Genomic DNA, 15,119 nt, shown 5'->3' on the forward strand with positions numbered 1-15,119 from the left:
TCTATTACTATTTCTTTACATTATTTTCGGGTGGACTACCCTTTGACTCAACCTCCTATAGTTTGCGCTCCATGCTTTCCGCGGAGTCTTTTATCCTAATATTACCCAAAATTCTGGGCTTCACACCCCATACTCGTTTTGTGGGGCTTGTGCTACCCAAAAGTTTTGGATTCTGTGTGAAAAGCATATTTTATACGTCATATCTCCCAGCTACTGTGCTGCCTCTGCGTCAACTCTCTCGGCTATTCCGATAGTTCCTGACAGTTTCCGTAGTTTCGGGCTTTCTGGCAGTTCTGGATTCTATGTGATAGGAAACTTTTATGCGTTATCTCTCTCGCCTACTGCGCTGCCTATGCTTCAGCTCTCCCGGCTACTGTAGAGCCTCTACATCAGCTCTCCTGGCTGTTCCAGCAGTTCTCGATAGTTTCGGCTCTTCCGGCAGTTCTGGATTCTGCGTGACAGACAACTTTTTTGCGTCATCTCTCCCAACTAATGCGCTGCCTCTCTGCAAGCTCTCTCCACCTCTCTATCAGTATTCTTCGGAAATTACTTCTTTTAGATTCTAACTACCCCTCTACTGTAGAATGATCACTTAGTTCAAATTTCTCAACTTCTTAGCCCCAGAAATCGAACTCTAGATCAATTCTCTCCCTCTGTGTGTGTTTTCAAATGAACCCCAAGCGTCTATTTTATACTTTTCCTGTTGAGTCTTCAATAGCCTAGATTAAGTCTCTAATTAACGACTAAGATTAAAACATGACTTGATCCGCCTTCTAGATCAGTCTCACCCATATTTTGATTAATACCCATTAATATTTTAATTTCCCTCCAAAAAATATTAATTATTTTAATAAAATACAATCCGGGTGGAATATTACCAAACGGTTTTTGGGTTCTTTATAGCTCATGTTCCTTAGCCTCTCCAACAATTTTCAAGGCTAGAGCACATCCGATGCTACCAAAAAAGAACACTCCCTCCTAGCGAGGAAAGTGCTCTAACAACATTGTCCACTTGCATGCTGCTATTTTTCTGAAGCACCTTTCCGCATTGCTGCTTCCACAACCACTGTGCTACTGCTACTACTATACTGCTTCCCAAGACACTACCACTGCCACTGCTACATTTGTACTTTAAATCCCTCTCAAATGTTGCATTTGCTATGTTGCTAGCACTGCCACTGCTAACACTGCATCCGTACTGCAACTCAGTTTTTGAGAGAAGAAACTGAAAACCATCCAAAATTAGTTGAACTTAACTGTATTCAACATAATACCATGAAGGTTGGAATCTGACTTCTCTAGTGTTTGACCCTCTGAATCTTCTGCATTGCCACTGACTCCTGCACTGTACCAACTACACTACTGCCAATCTTACTCTACGCTGATCAATCCTGGTCCTAGGCCACAACATCTTTCCTCCAAACAATCCACTGCATCATTTGACACTAAGTCCATCTTGCTATTGCTGAATCTTGGGCTCTCGTAGCAAGGAATTGATCCAAGAGGTGGACTCCTCAAGGATCCTGCCCACATGTAGTCCTCCCGAGTATAGCTCAATATTGCCCCATCTCCCTCTTGGAGATGCATGGGCACTCATGGAAAACTCATCCTCATCAGTCTTTGCTGAAGCATCTTTAGGATCATGTTTCTCATCCTTATCCTTTTTATTCAAAGGACACTGGGATGCATAGTGGCCCATCTCACCACAGCTGAAACATTTCACCTTCAAAATGTCCTTCTTGCACTTTGGCTTCTACTGTCCCTTCGATGCTAGAGTTTCATTCTCCTCCTCCTCCTTCATCTTTGTACCACTCCCACTGATGCCATTGAGGTTGACCTTTACTAGGTCCCTCATTAACTCCTCCTGTTAAAGAGCCGCCCACATCTCCTCCCATGAAGGTATCTTTTCTCTACGCAATATGATTTGGAAAAAAACTTTCCATTCATTCGAGACTCCATTCAGGGCTATCCTCACCATCACGGTTGGCTAAGGAGTATACCCCATTGCAGAAAGCTAGTCTCTAGTGTCCTGAAGACACTAAATATATAGGTTCACCCCTTCTCCTTTCTCCGTCAAAGTCTACTGCAACTTTTTCTCCAAATATATCTTCCGTTGTTCTAAAGAGCCTTCATATAGAGAAGACAAGGCTTCCCACATCTCTCAGGCTGTATCCTTTCCCTGCAAGTGTGAGACCACATCATCTTGAACTTCATCGAGAATGAGCCTCCTTGCCTTCCCCTGCTCGACCTTGTACTTCTTCTTTTTGATCGTTGTCAGCAGGAACAACTACAACACTTTTGATGTAGGCCTTAAGATCATATTATTCTAGAACAACTAAGATTCTGGTCTTCCATATGACATAGTTGGAAGCACCTTCCAACTTATCCTAATCTCTGACCCCATGTGATTCCATTTCACCCAACTATCGAAATGACTCCTCTAGTCACTGCTTAGCACTACTCAGCAAGCGAGAAATTCAAACTTTCCGGTGGAAAGTTTTGTGAGGAGAAAATTCCCCTTCTATGTTTCTTCGTTCCTTTCTAGTGGATTTCTGCCCTGGCAAAAACTACACCCTTCAATCACTGCACTGAGGCTCTGTGTCATTCACTTTTCCTCTACAATTTCATGAACTGGAAATCGTACCTCTCTATCGTCTCACTTAGAGAGAGATTTCCTCGAATCTGCTTCTCGACAAGGACTACGCAGTCCCTTCAAGGGGATTCGAATTGCTACCAAGTGCAGCTTTTAGCCTCACTGCTTAGCATTGGATCTGCTCTTCCTGTTTCAAAATCGATCCTCTTATACCATGTGAAAATTCCCAGACTCGAAGGAACCCCTACTGCAACAAATCTGAATATACTTCACCTACTTGATTTTTAACATACATTAACCAAGTTATTCTTCTGAATACTGAAGCAAATTACTTTTTCAGCCTACACTAATTAAATATTTGATCTCATGAAACAAAAAACATATCAAAGAACAAGATACATAGGACACACTTATTTTTGGACTCAATAGTCCCTGGAAAAACCCAATGTGGGAAAATCGGTGCAACAGTTCTGAGCATTTATTATTATGCAGGATAAATATCCGAATACAAATGTAGGATGCTCATCTAGAAATACTTTACATATAGAATACAACATAAAATTTGAGTGAGTTTTACCTCACTTCAACAACATAATTCTGACTGATCTGACACAAGACTGGCTAACCCCAACTATTTCTGCGTTGGCTCTGCGTCACCTTCTCTGCCCTCTATGTCATCTCTCCTAGCTATTCCGGAAGTTCCCGACAGTTTCGGCTGTTACGGGAGTTCTGGATTTTGCGTGACAGGAAACATTTATGCGTCAGCTCTCTTAGCTACTACGTTACCTCTGCATTAGATCTCCCAGCATTTCCGACAGTTCCCAGCAGTTTTGACAATTCCTGATAGTTTCGGTTGTTCCTGCAGTTTTGGATTCTGCGTGGAAAGCAATTTTTTTGCATCAGCTCTCTCGGTTACTGTGATTCCTCTCCGTTAGCTCTCTTGGCTACTGCACTGCCTTTACGTCAACTCTCCCCACTGTTCCGGTAGTTCTCGACAGTTTCGGATGTTCTGGCAGTTCTGGATTTTGCATGACAGACAAATTTTCTGCGTCAGCTCTCTTGGCTACTGCAGTGCCTCTCTATAAGATCTCTCAGCCTCTCTATCGATATTCTCTGGAAATTCCTTCTTCTGGATTCTCACTACCCCTCTGCTGCAGAATGGTCACTTAGTTCGAATTTTGCAGCTTCCTAGCCCCATAAATCGAACTCTAGATCAATTCTCTCCCTCTGTGTGTGTTTTCAAATTCACCCCAAACCTCCATTTTATAATTTTCCTGCTGAGTCTTCAACGACTGAGGTTAAGTCTCTAATCAATGACTAAGATTAAAACATGACTTGATCCATCTTCTAGATCATTGTCACCCATATTTTGATTAATACCCATTAATATTTTAATTTCCCTAAGTTTAGACTTAGGAACTCCAAAAAATATTAATTATTTTAATAAAATACAATCCGAGTGGAATTTCACCAAACGCTTTCTAGGTTCTTTAGAACTCATGTGCCTTAGCCCCTCCACCAATTTTCAAGGTTAGAGCACTTCCGATGCTACCAAAAACTAACACTTTGTGTGTTATGAATTTGTGCTTACTTTGATGTATTTATGATGTATATGTATGACTATATTGATACCATGTATGTTTTTTTGCAGATGTGGGTCCACAAGGACGCCCGTTGGCCTAATTGGTGGGTTGCAACGATACTTGTTGTTTGGGTATAGCTAGTGCAATGGACATTCCCTGACGATAAAGAGATGACAAGGTGCAGGAGGACCCTGAAAGACCATCTCAGCGCTGACTCTTTGTGATAGATGGGCCCTCGGGAGAGAGGGGGAGATCCTCTAACCACTCTAAGATGGAGAGGCTATGAGAGTGTATAGAGGCTACAAAGGCTCAGGCGGATGCTGCAAAGGTACGAGTGAGGGAGACCGAGGATGAATGGGACCGAGCAATCACCCTACTCTAGGGGATGCCCAAACGGGGATGGTCAATGCTAAGGGAGGACATGATGGATAGAGTTATGGCTCATGATATAGCACAATGCCTTGTCCTTCATTTTCTGGCAGTAACAGTGGTGACTGCTCGTCCTATCTTGACTCCAGCACCAGATGAGGATGGGGTTCCTCTGGTGGGGGGGTAGGGGGTTATGGGCCTCAACTCTAGATGTAATTTGATGTATGGACCAGGGAAAGCACCCATTATGAGGATGCTCCCCTTTTGATGACTTATTTTTTGGCTCGTGCCAGTAGATCTATTTTTGTCCATATATATTTTTTGATATATATATCTATCTATATATATATATATATATATATATATATATATATATATATATATATATATATATATATATATCTATATATATATATATATATATATATATATATATATATATATATATATATATATATATATATATATATATATATATATATATATATATATATATATATATATATATATATATATATATGAGATGGTGATATTTTGCGCCTCTCATGATGTGTTTTATGTGTATGCTTCTATACATGTGATGTACTTTTGCATTTATTTTATGGATATGATGTTCATGATTTATGTGTCTTGATGAAGATATATATGTGATACATGCCAGTCTAGGATTTGACTAGCTATGTGGTCAGCTATATGATTTTTATCTCTTTGTATATGTTAAAATGTGATATGATCAAAACCCCGACCTAAACTTTGTGCATGTAGGTATTTCTAAAAATGGAAAGGATCACATACTTTGAAGACTTTGTTCAACTATGATACAAAAAGCTACGAATCAAGGAACACATGCAGGTGACTGATACCTAGATGTGAGGCATCGACCAATAGGTCTATGATGGCATCATATTTAGCTTGAATATTGGTGGCTGAACTGATACATATCCCATTGTGGTGAAAGAGTGTCAGGTCAGGAGAGTATATGGCCCAGGCTGCTGTAGCAATGTTTTACGACCATCGAGGAGCACCATCAACAAACTCATGATGATAGGTTGGCGGAGGATCTGTTTGCGACACATTATGAGAGAGTGATTTTAGTGTACATCCATGATGAGATGGTCATCATAAAAAAAATTCATGGTGCATATATTTACATTCTAGAGTTTAATTTGAGTGTTATGGATATATTTTTTTGAGGTAGAACATGTTGATGAGATCTTTGAGGCAAGTCCCATCCGACTCTGCTAACATGTATGCCCGCTTGAGGAGACAATGTTTAATAATGTATGGGCCCTTCCATAATGTCTCTAACTTCCTCGGTCCTAAAGTTTCTTTAGCAACATCACAGCGAAGGACTAACTCCCCTTCAGTGAATGATAGAGAATCGACATTGTAGTCGAAAGAGGATTTAGTCCTCTTTTTGTGTGGTTCGTTATGCTAGAGAGATTATCACTAACTTTCATCGATGTATTCTATCTGTACCAAGCTTTGCTCTAAAGGTGTGGTATTAGAGAGAAGTTCGAGGGCTGAGTGTAAGGTAGGGATCTCACACTCGATGGGGATAAAAAAATTGACCCCATAGACTAATTGGAAGGGTGTGAATCCAGTGGAATTTGACCGGAGTGAGGTACGCCCATAAGGCGGAAAACACCATGTGGTTCCAATTAATTTTATGGTTGTTCACTATACGCTGCAACATTGTTTTTAGAGTTTTGTTGAAAACTTCTACTTGGTTGTTGGATTGAGGGTAGTATGGATAAAAGAATTCGTGAGAGAAACCATGTTGGGATAATTCCTGAAATATCTCATTCTCGAAGTGTTTTCCATGATTCATGACCGACTCCTTGGGAACATTGAACCATGTTATGACATGGTTGAAGAAAAACTGAGTAGTGGTTTCTAGGGTGTTATTATATGTGGGCATGGCTTCTATCCATTTTTTGAAGTAGTCGACGATGACCACAATATACTTATGGCCACTTGAAGATGGAGTATTGCAGGTCATGAAGTCTATACCCCATTTCTAGAAGGGTCTAGCGACAATGACGAGGTGTAGAGGAGTTGGTAAAGCTCACACCTTATGAGCATATCTTTGGCACCACTCACATCTCTTGACTACTTGAATATAGTCTTGGAACTGAGAGGGCTAGAAATAACTGGCACAAAATATTTTCTGAGCAGTATCCATCCTTGATAGGTGGCCTCCGTAAGCTCCATTGTGGCAATCATTTGTGACCTTATCATCTTGTTCGAGGGTAAGACATCGATGGAGGATGGTGTTAATGCCTCTACGATGGAGGAAGTCCCCCATAAGGTGGTAATAGGGGGGCTTGATGGTGAATGCCCCTTCGGTCGTTGCAAGTAAGCTAAGGATTGAATTTTTAAGTTTGAAGAAAGAGGAGGATGTCGCCATACTAGGGGTCATCTGTTGACACAAAGAATAAATGTTCGTCAAGAGAGGCATCATTAATGGGGGACCCTTGAGACTCTATAAGGATATCTGCGATGAACTCTACATGGATAAGGGCCTTCTTTCTTTTAGGTGAAGTAAATTGTAGATCGAATTCTTGCAGAATAACTACCCATCAAGCATATTTGTGGTTCATCATACGATGAGTGAGCAAATATCTCATGGGGTTGATATTTTCTATTACAGTGGTGGTCCGTAAGATCATGCAATGCGAAAGCTTCTGTTCGGAGTGTAATAGGGCTAAGGCTATCTTTTCAGCTGGCTCATACTTCAAGGCATGTCTGGAGAGGTTCTTGCTGATGTAATATAGTACATTTTCTCTATGCTCAGGTCCTTCTTAGACTAATACCTTAGTGATGGCTACATCAGATTCTAATATTAAAGGGTATAGTCCTTATTGTAGTCAGGAGGGCTAATCAATGGAGCTTGAAATAATGCAAATTTTAGGGCTTCAAATGATTTTTGTGCCTGCTCATCCCAATGGAAGGGAATATCCTAACGAAAAAGGCGTAAGAATCCATGCGCATAAATGGCGTAGTTGGGAACAAAGTGGCGTAAGAAGTCCGCCTTACCCTACAAGGTTTGCAACTACTTTAAAGTTTTTGGTGGTTGTATTTCTTGAACGACCTAGATCTTGAGAGGGTCAACTATAATACCTTGCTGGGAAACAATGAATCCTAGTAGTCTTCTCGCATTGATGCAAAATACACACTTGAGAGGGTTCAAGCGTAGGTTAAATTTTTGACATATTTGAAACACTAGGCGGGGATACTCCAAATGATCTGCGTGCCTTTTGGATCTTACAGTGAGGTCGTCGAAATAAGTGAGGATGAAACGAGCCAGATCATGGAAGATATAATTCATGGATTGTTAGAATGTGGTGCTAGCATTTTTAAGACAAAAGGGCATGACTTGGTATGCGAATGTGCCCCATGGGGTTGTGAAGGATGGTTTATACTGATCCGTATGGAAAATTTCAATCTAATTATACTCAGAGAACCCATCCATGAAGGATAGTGCTTTGTGATTGATGGACGCATTGATAAATTGGTCGATGAATGGTGTAGATAATTTTCCTTGGGACATAATTTGTTTAGATATCGAAAATTAGTACAGAAATGAATGGTGCCCTGTTTTTTCATGATGGGTATAGGGTTGGAAACCAAAGAAGTGTAAGTGATAGGATAAATGAAACCAACTTTGTGGAGCTTATCAATTTCCTGCTTGATCGCTTATGCTTTAGAAGGATGGAGCTGACATTTATTTTTCCTAATGGGGTGGGCATTAGGCCATGTGTCAATATGGTGCTCCACGATGAGGGGACTGATGCGTCACATTTCAGAGTAAGTCCATGCAAAGATATCCCTATATTCTTGGAACAGGGCTTTGTATGAGGTTACCTCCTCTGGGGAGAAAGCTTCTGCCAATGAGATTTCTTCAACTATGCCAGTTTTCTTTGAAATATATACCTTAATGGTAGGTGATATATTTGAAATGTTCCCCTCCTTCAATTCATCTGGTCCCGGGATGGGATTTTTAAACCAATCTACTTGTCCTGGTGGCAAGAAATTGTTTAATTCTATTGCGAAAATATTGTGCCTAGGTGCATAAATATGCACAAATTATTTTTAAGATAGAAAGAATGAACAATGATGCATGCATCCTATGGACAATCGAGTTATGTCATGGCCTCTAAAATATCTTCGTCTGAGTGAAAAAAGATTATTTAATGGTGAAGTGGGTTGTGTTAGGTCATGAGGATGAAGTTTGGGCCTAGCTATGCTGGTAAACAAGAAAGAAAATGATTTAGTGGTTGATTCTGTAGAACCCAATGAAGTTGACAATGTGTAGATGGGATGGGTCTACACAGTCAGTAGTGGTACCACCGTTGTGTCAGATTGAGCAGTCTTGACACCAAAAAATGATGAGAAGACAGTGCGAATCAAGGTTCCTATGGAAGAGGAAATGAATTGTATATGATGTTGCGTGTCATAAACATTAGGTGGTGGTAGAATCTTTGTAATGGAGGATTGATGATGAGTGGGAGTAAGTTCCCACGATAACATTGACGTCCTAGGATCCAATCTTCCTCCATGTGAGGTTGGTGTTTAGGGATATGGTGAACTTACAGGTGCCAAATCCTAAGTTGTCCAAATGTTCATAACATAGGACATGTCTCAGAAATATGAAAGTCACTTGTACAAATATTGCATGCAGAACTAGTGCTAACATGATAAACGGTGTGGGTGTCATCATTTACCATAGCGCGAGATGATGTTACATGGTTGGTATAATGAGATGGGGCATTGTTGGGTGCTGTCCACCTCTGGATCTTAGTATTGGCCTGATGTGTGCCCCCAACATTAGTTTGTATCAATGTTTCTCTTGTTGCTAGAAAACGTGGAAGGTATTGGCAATTCTACATATGATGTGCTTGGGAGAAAATGTGACAATGATTGCGTGAGAATCTAGCTTGATTTGAGTGTGTAGTTCTAGGAACATGAACTAACAAGAGAAATACATCTCTAATTTTTCTCAATTTCCAGCATTGATTGACTATATGGATGGGTCTGTTGCATAGGGAGCATGTGTGGGGAGGTGTTGGAAATATTTCCTAAGGCTATTTTTCCATTCTTTTAGATCCTGACCGAGGGTATGAGGTAACATGGTGATGGGTCCCTGGGTGAACCACATGTGGTTCTTTTTCCTCGAACACACAAAATAAGGTTCTGGATCCATCATCTCTCACTGACATGGCTTTATCCTGGGATGGGGTATCTATTTGGATAGTTGCTAAGTTCTCAACAATGTATTGGCGCATAAAAGCCAATGTTTTGTAGAATCAGGGAAGTGTTGGGAAAAATCGAGTATGATGGTTTCATGTACAAACGTGGAAACTATGGTGTTTGTGTCTAGGTTTGTTGCTAGGGAAAAATTAAGGGGCTGGGTACCATTTCCTAAGTTCCCGCAATTCGGGACACTGGTTAACCAAATGTTCTGGTTCATCACATAAGGCGCATGTGGAGGTAGGTTGAGGTGTCAGTAATTTTGGTTGCCTCCTCATATGGTGGGAGGTTGTGTGACTATGGGTGTAAGGGATATGAACATGAAGCTTCTTCTTCAAAATCACAAAAGATGGTTTTAGATCCACCATCCACTACTGGCACGATGAGAAGTGATGGAGCCACAGTATTGGCTTGAGCGAGTGCACTCAATGAATCTTGATATTAAGGGATTTCGGGGAAATGATGAGTTTAATGCCCATACTCCACGCATATAGCGCATGCATGGTTGGTGTGACCTTCTCTCCAGTAGGTGGAGGTGGCATCGCTAATGTTTTTGGGGCATGCAAAAGAGATTTTAACTCTTTTAACTTGGGGAAAATGTTTGTAGGGTGCCCAACTACTTCACAAAAATAATAGGGTGAAGGTAACCTGAATGAGGAAGAGTTTGAGGCTTCCACCTTCTTGCCTTTTTGCTTATCGCTCTTGTTGGCACCAACTGGTGTCGATGCAGACATTAATCATTTTGGGGTGGTTTCTTGAGGAGGGGCTAGAGGAATGATTTTTGTTGAGGTGTTACCTGAGTTTGTTGACATGTCTTGAGGGGGAAGATATTAGAACAATATCACAAGAGACATATTCAACAACGTGAGGGTTGCCATGACTTGGTGTGAGACAAAACCAGGTGGAGTGTATAAGAAGGGTGTTTGTGTGATAGTATATGGTAGGAACATAGAATCAATAGTTGCGGCACTAATGGTCTCAAGAACTGGTTCTTGACTCTGGGGGGCATTTAATGAACTCATCATGCACACCAGAACTCCTGTGGCTGCAAGAATGGCCTCCAACAAAGGGGGGCCTCCAGAGTATGTACCGAGGAGCTTTGATGGTTTAAATTGTCTAGGTTTGAATTCAGTGAAGGTTGTGATAAACTCATGGGAAGATCCTAGAAAAGATAGGAAACCATCAAGGGTGGGGGATATCTTCTTCTCATAGTATGTGGGTTGGTCAATCGTAACAATTTTCCCATCATGAGGGAACATCATTATCCTGAATACAAAAGATACCAATGTAGTCATTGCATACATGTAACTTCAGAAAATAAGGACATTGTAATCCAAATGTGCATCCATGACTTCTATTTCAATGAGCATAGTTTTACTGGCGAGTTGCACCAACACGTCTTGGAATAGGCCTACGGGAGTAGAGGGGCACCTGTCATATGCTCTGAGAGTTATGTCAGATGGTTTGAGTTCAGGAGATACAAGTTTTTTCCAAAATATTTTGGACATAATACATGTGGACACTCCATCAACTATGTTGCGATGGATGTTGATGTTCTAGATTGTGACTGAAAATTGGAAGGCGACTATTGATGGAAGACATGGGCTAGAATTATCCATGTCAAAAGCCATTAAATGAGAATTAACAGGGTCAATTGCACCTAATGTAGAAAGTAAGGATTTCCGTTGGGTTGGGCATGCTTTCAAGACTTCTAATGCTGACATAGATGATGGAGATTGAGCTAAGTCATCGACTATGTTGTAGCTATGAGAAACCTTTGAGTTATGTCTCGTTCGTTGTAAAGGCCCTTTGACCATTTTTGGCATGGGTTCTATAGGATGTCAAGGGATTGTCAAAGGTGTTGTAGGTGTTGTAGTGGTCGAGGTGGATGGGTTGGTTTTTGGTGGAGTTCCATAATCCCGGTTCCACATTTGCAGGAGAATTTCTTCTCCTACCATGTAAATGTCGTGACTTGAGGCATTTTGGGAGCTTCCTCCACGAGGATTTTGATACTATTGCTGGGAGGGTTCCTGCTGAGTATTTACCACTCCTTGATGTGGGAAAGGATTTTGAATTACTGTTGTTTGTTTTTTTTGTCCCCCTTTCCCCTAGTATCTTTCATCCTCTTAAACTCATGGAGTTGAGGGAAATGATGGGTGTAATGACCGTATTCCATGAAAATGGCACAAGCATGATTGGTTTGTAGACCATAGTTATTTTTTTTTGTCTTTGTGGGTTATTATTGGTTTGTCCCTGGTTTTGGTTGTGGTTGGGGTTGCCCCTAGCTAGTTTTCGTGGAGGTTGTTGCTGATTGTTTCCCCCTGTCTAGGCTCTTCCTTTTGCTTATTATTTCCATTCTTCTTAGTAGCATTGGGTGGGTTAGCTGTGTTTAAATGTTCAAACAATTTCTGCTGTTGAGGGAGAGAAGGTTGCACAAAGTTAAACTCATCATTACCTGTGATGGTGGGTTATTCTATTGAGGTGCTGGAAAAGGGAAGTATTGATTCCCTTGTCCTTGGTTGGCGTGTGTGTTATGGGAAGTGGAAACCACTTCTACATTCCTAAGGGGGTACAAATTTCTTAGTGTGGGAGGGTATTAGCCGCCATGTGTGGGAGGGTATTGGCTAGAGTTTTTTTTGTTGTCTTTGTGGGTTGATATTGGTTTATCCCTAGTTTTGGTTATGGTTGGGGTTGCCCCTAGTCGGTGCCTATGGAGGTTCTTGCTGATTGTTGCTCCCTGTCTAGTGTTGGCTTGTTGGGGCCTGACCCAGGTTCGGAGTTAATAAGCCAAACAAATCCTGGTACTACTGGCCCTTTCGGCAACAATAAACGCAGCGTGGACTGAGGTCTCACTCGAAGTAGTATGGGAGGGTGCTAGAACCAGGTTTCCACACCCTGGAGATGTATGCTGAGTTCACTTGGTCCACTGTTTGTCCCTGCATGCAGGTTACTTCGTGCACTTTCCCGTTCGTCGCGGCCTGATATATTGCCTTTGTGCAGCCCTACCTAGGGGCTGTGCACTGTTCTCTGTGTTATTACCCAAAACCTTGCTTATATTCCAATATTAGTTAATTATCTTTGCCTACTTGAGTGCTTTAAGTTATACTTAACAACATAGGACCTTCATATAGGTGCGTGCAATAAATAAACAGTATATTTGAAAATTATATCAATCATGCATTAACCCAAGAATAGATACACATAATTATAGCAAAGCTTCTCTTTATTGATTCTTTCCTCGGTTATAGACTCGACTCACCCTACGCACTCAGCTGCAGGGGTCGATGCACTCAGGTACGGACTACTAGGCCTTTGCGCACTTAGCTGCAGAGCCTTCCCCTACTCTACAACCCATAGACACACTCTACACTTTGACTCCACCACTTAGACTTCTTCTTCTTCATTCATTATTAGTTAGTCTTCTTTTACACTTAGGGCCTTGCTCTATTGATATAATCCCATGGTCTGCGGACCATGGGTAGGTCTATCCCGCCGACATTACATTACAAGACTAGGGCGGACAACCCTGTGACACTATCATACTTTCATGCCCCGCGTCCGCAATTGGCGAAGCTTTACAACAAGATTCGGTCAAAACTTGGGCTTTAAGCCCCAAAACATGCCTTGGGGGTATTCCATGCCCAACAGGCCCCCAACACAAACATCATGACTGGCCCTCGAGTCACTCTGTTGGCGTGGCAATATTTGCGTGGAGTCCCTCCAACTGTTCTTGAACTGCTGCAAGGTCAGTAGCACACTAAGCTGCTGCTTGTTGGATCTGCTGCATACGATGTTCCGAGACCTCCGTGTCGGGAGTGCTTCTCTGCATTAGGACATGGATCCCCTACATGCATGTGAGCTTGCCTTCGATTTCTGCCGTGATGGTGAAGGCCTTGTCGATCCAAGGCTGAACGCGTGCCTTTAGGACTGCTTCCTTATGTTGTGCCGCATCCACCTTCTCCTTCAGCGCTTTAGCTACTGCATCCGTGCAAGCCTCTGTGTGAGGACCACCGTCTACGCAGTTCCTCAGACACTATCATACTACTGTTGGAGTTCTCGCACCTCTGTCTCTAAGCACTGGATGTTGGGATCCTCCTGTAGATTTGTGAGGACCTCAAGGGATATTTCCAACATACTGCTGTAGTCTCGCACTGCATCGCCAATCTCCTCCAGTCCCGCTGTGATAGAACTAGCACACTGTTCTCTGACTTCCAGGGGGGTGGACGGTTGCACCTTCAACTGCAGCTCGGTGATCTAAAGGTTTAGCTCCAGATGAACCTTTGTCATTTCTTCCCTTGCCTCACGGACCCCTGTTGCTAACTTGTGGATCTGTACCTTTGCTGGCTTGGCTGCTGGGGTGGCCAGCTCTGGGATGCTTTGGCAAGCGTCATCTATCACCTGTACTAGCTGTTGATTCTGTGACACCACTTCATCGCACTGCAAGCTTAGTTGTTCCATATTTATTTTCTGCTCACTGAGGACTTGGAGCGCACAACTCTCCCTAGCTCGCAGCTCTGCAATTATCCCATCCTACAACACATATAAGGTCTCGCGTGGGAGTGCAACTATATTGATACCGAGACCTTTCAGCGCGCTGACCGAAGGTCTGTCGGCCTCATTTGTTGTGACTAGTGCCCCTTCCAGTAGCACTATGGTATTCATCATCCGCACATGCAACATCTGCTCTGCTGCCATGGAGCTGACTGCGAGGTTGGTTGAAATGGTACCAACATAAGGAGGGCACGCCTGTAATTCCTGCAACTGCACTTTGAGGGCCCCCAACATAATCTGGTTCTCCTGCATGAAATCTTGGAGAGTCTCATTGGTGACATCACGCATCGTCTCACGAATGTCATGCAGATCACCCTCAGTTAGGGTGATCGGGTCAATCGACAACTTGGATGCCTTGACCTTCTTACGCGACCCTGCCCGCTTTGTTGGGTGCTGGCACTTTAGCTATATTAACGCAGTTCATGGGTCCATGCCTCCCTCTTCTATCTCTGCTTCCTCTGCTTCTTGCCCCTGCGAAGGCATTGTTTGGCCCTCGCCTGCCTTCGCAGCTGCTTCTTGTGCTGCTACTGCTGTTGTGGCCTTTTCCTACTCAGCTACTTTTTGTGCCGCATTCCACATTGCCCGCACTTCTATTGCCGCTACTTCCTTCCTTTTTTTTTGGCAACTGTATGATGCATAGCTTGGCCTCATCTTTCTTTCTTTGCACCGCTAACTTCTCGATCTCTACGATGCCTGGGGTGCGCCACTCTACTGGCCATGCCTCCAGTACATTAAAAATGACATCATCGGTGGCTACGAAGGGTAGCTTT

Source organism: Pinus tabuliformis, chromosome 3_1 (genome assembly GCF_031772625.1).
Source record: "Pinus tabuliformis cultivar Carrire ecotype Pingquan chromosome 3_1, CPIR1, whole genome shotgun sequence".
NCBI lineage: Eukaryota > Viridiplantae > Streptophyta > Pinopsida > Pinales > Pinaceae > Pinus > Pinus tabuliformis.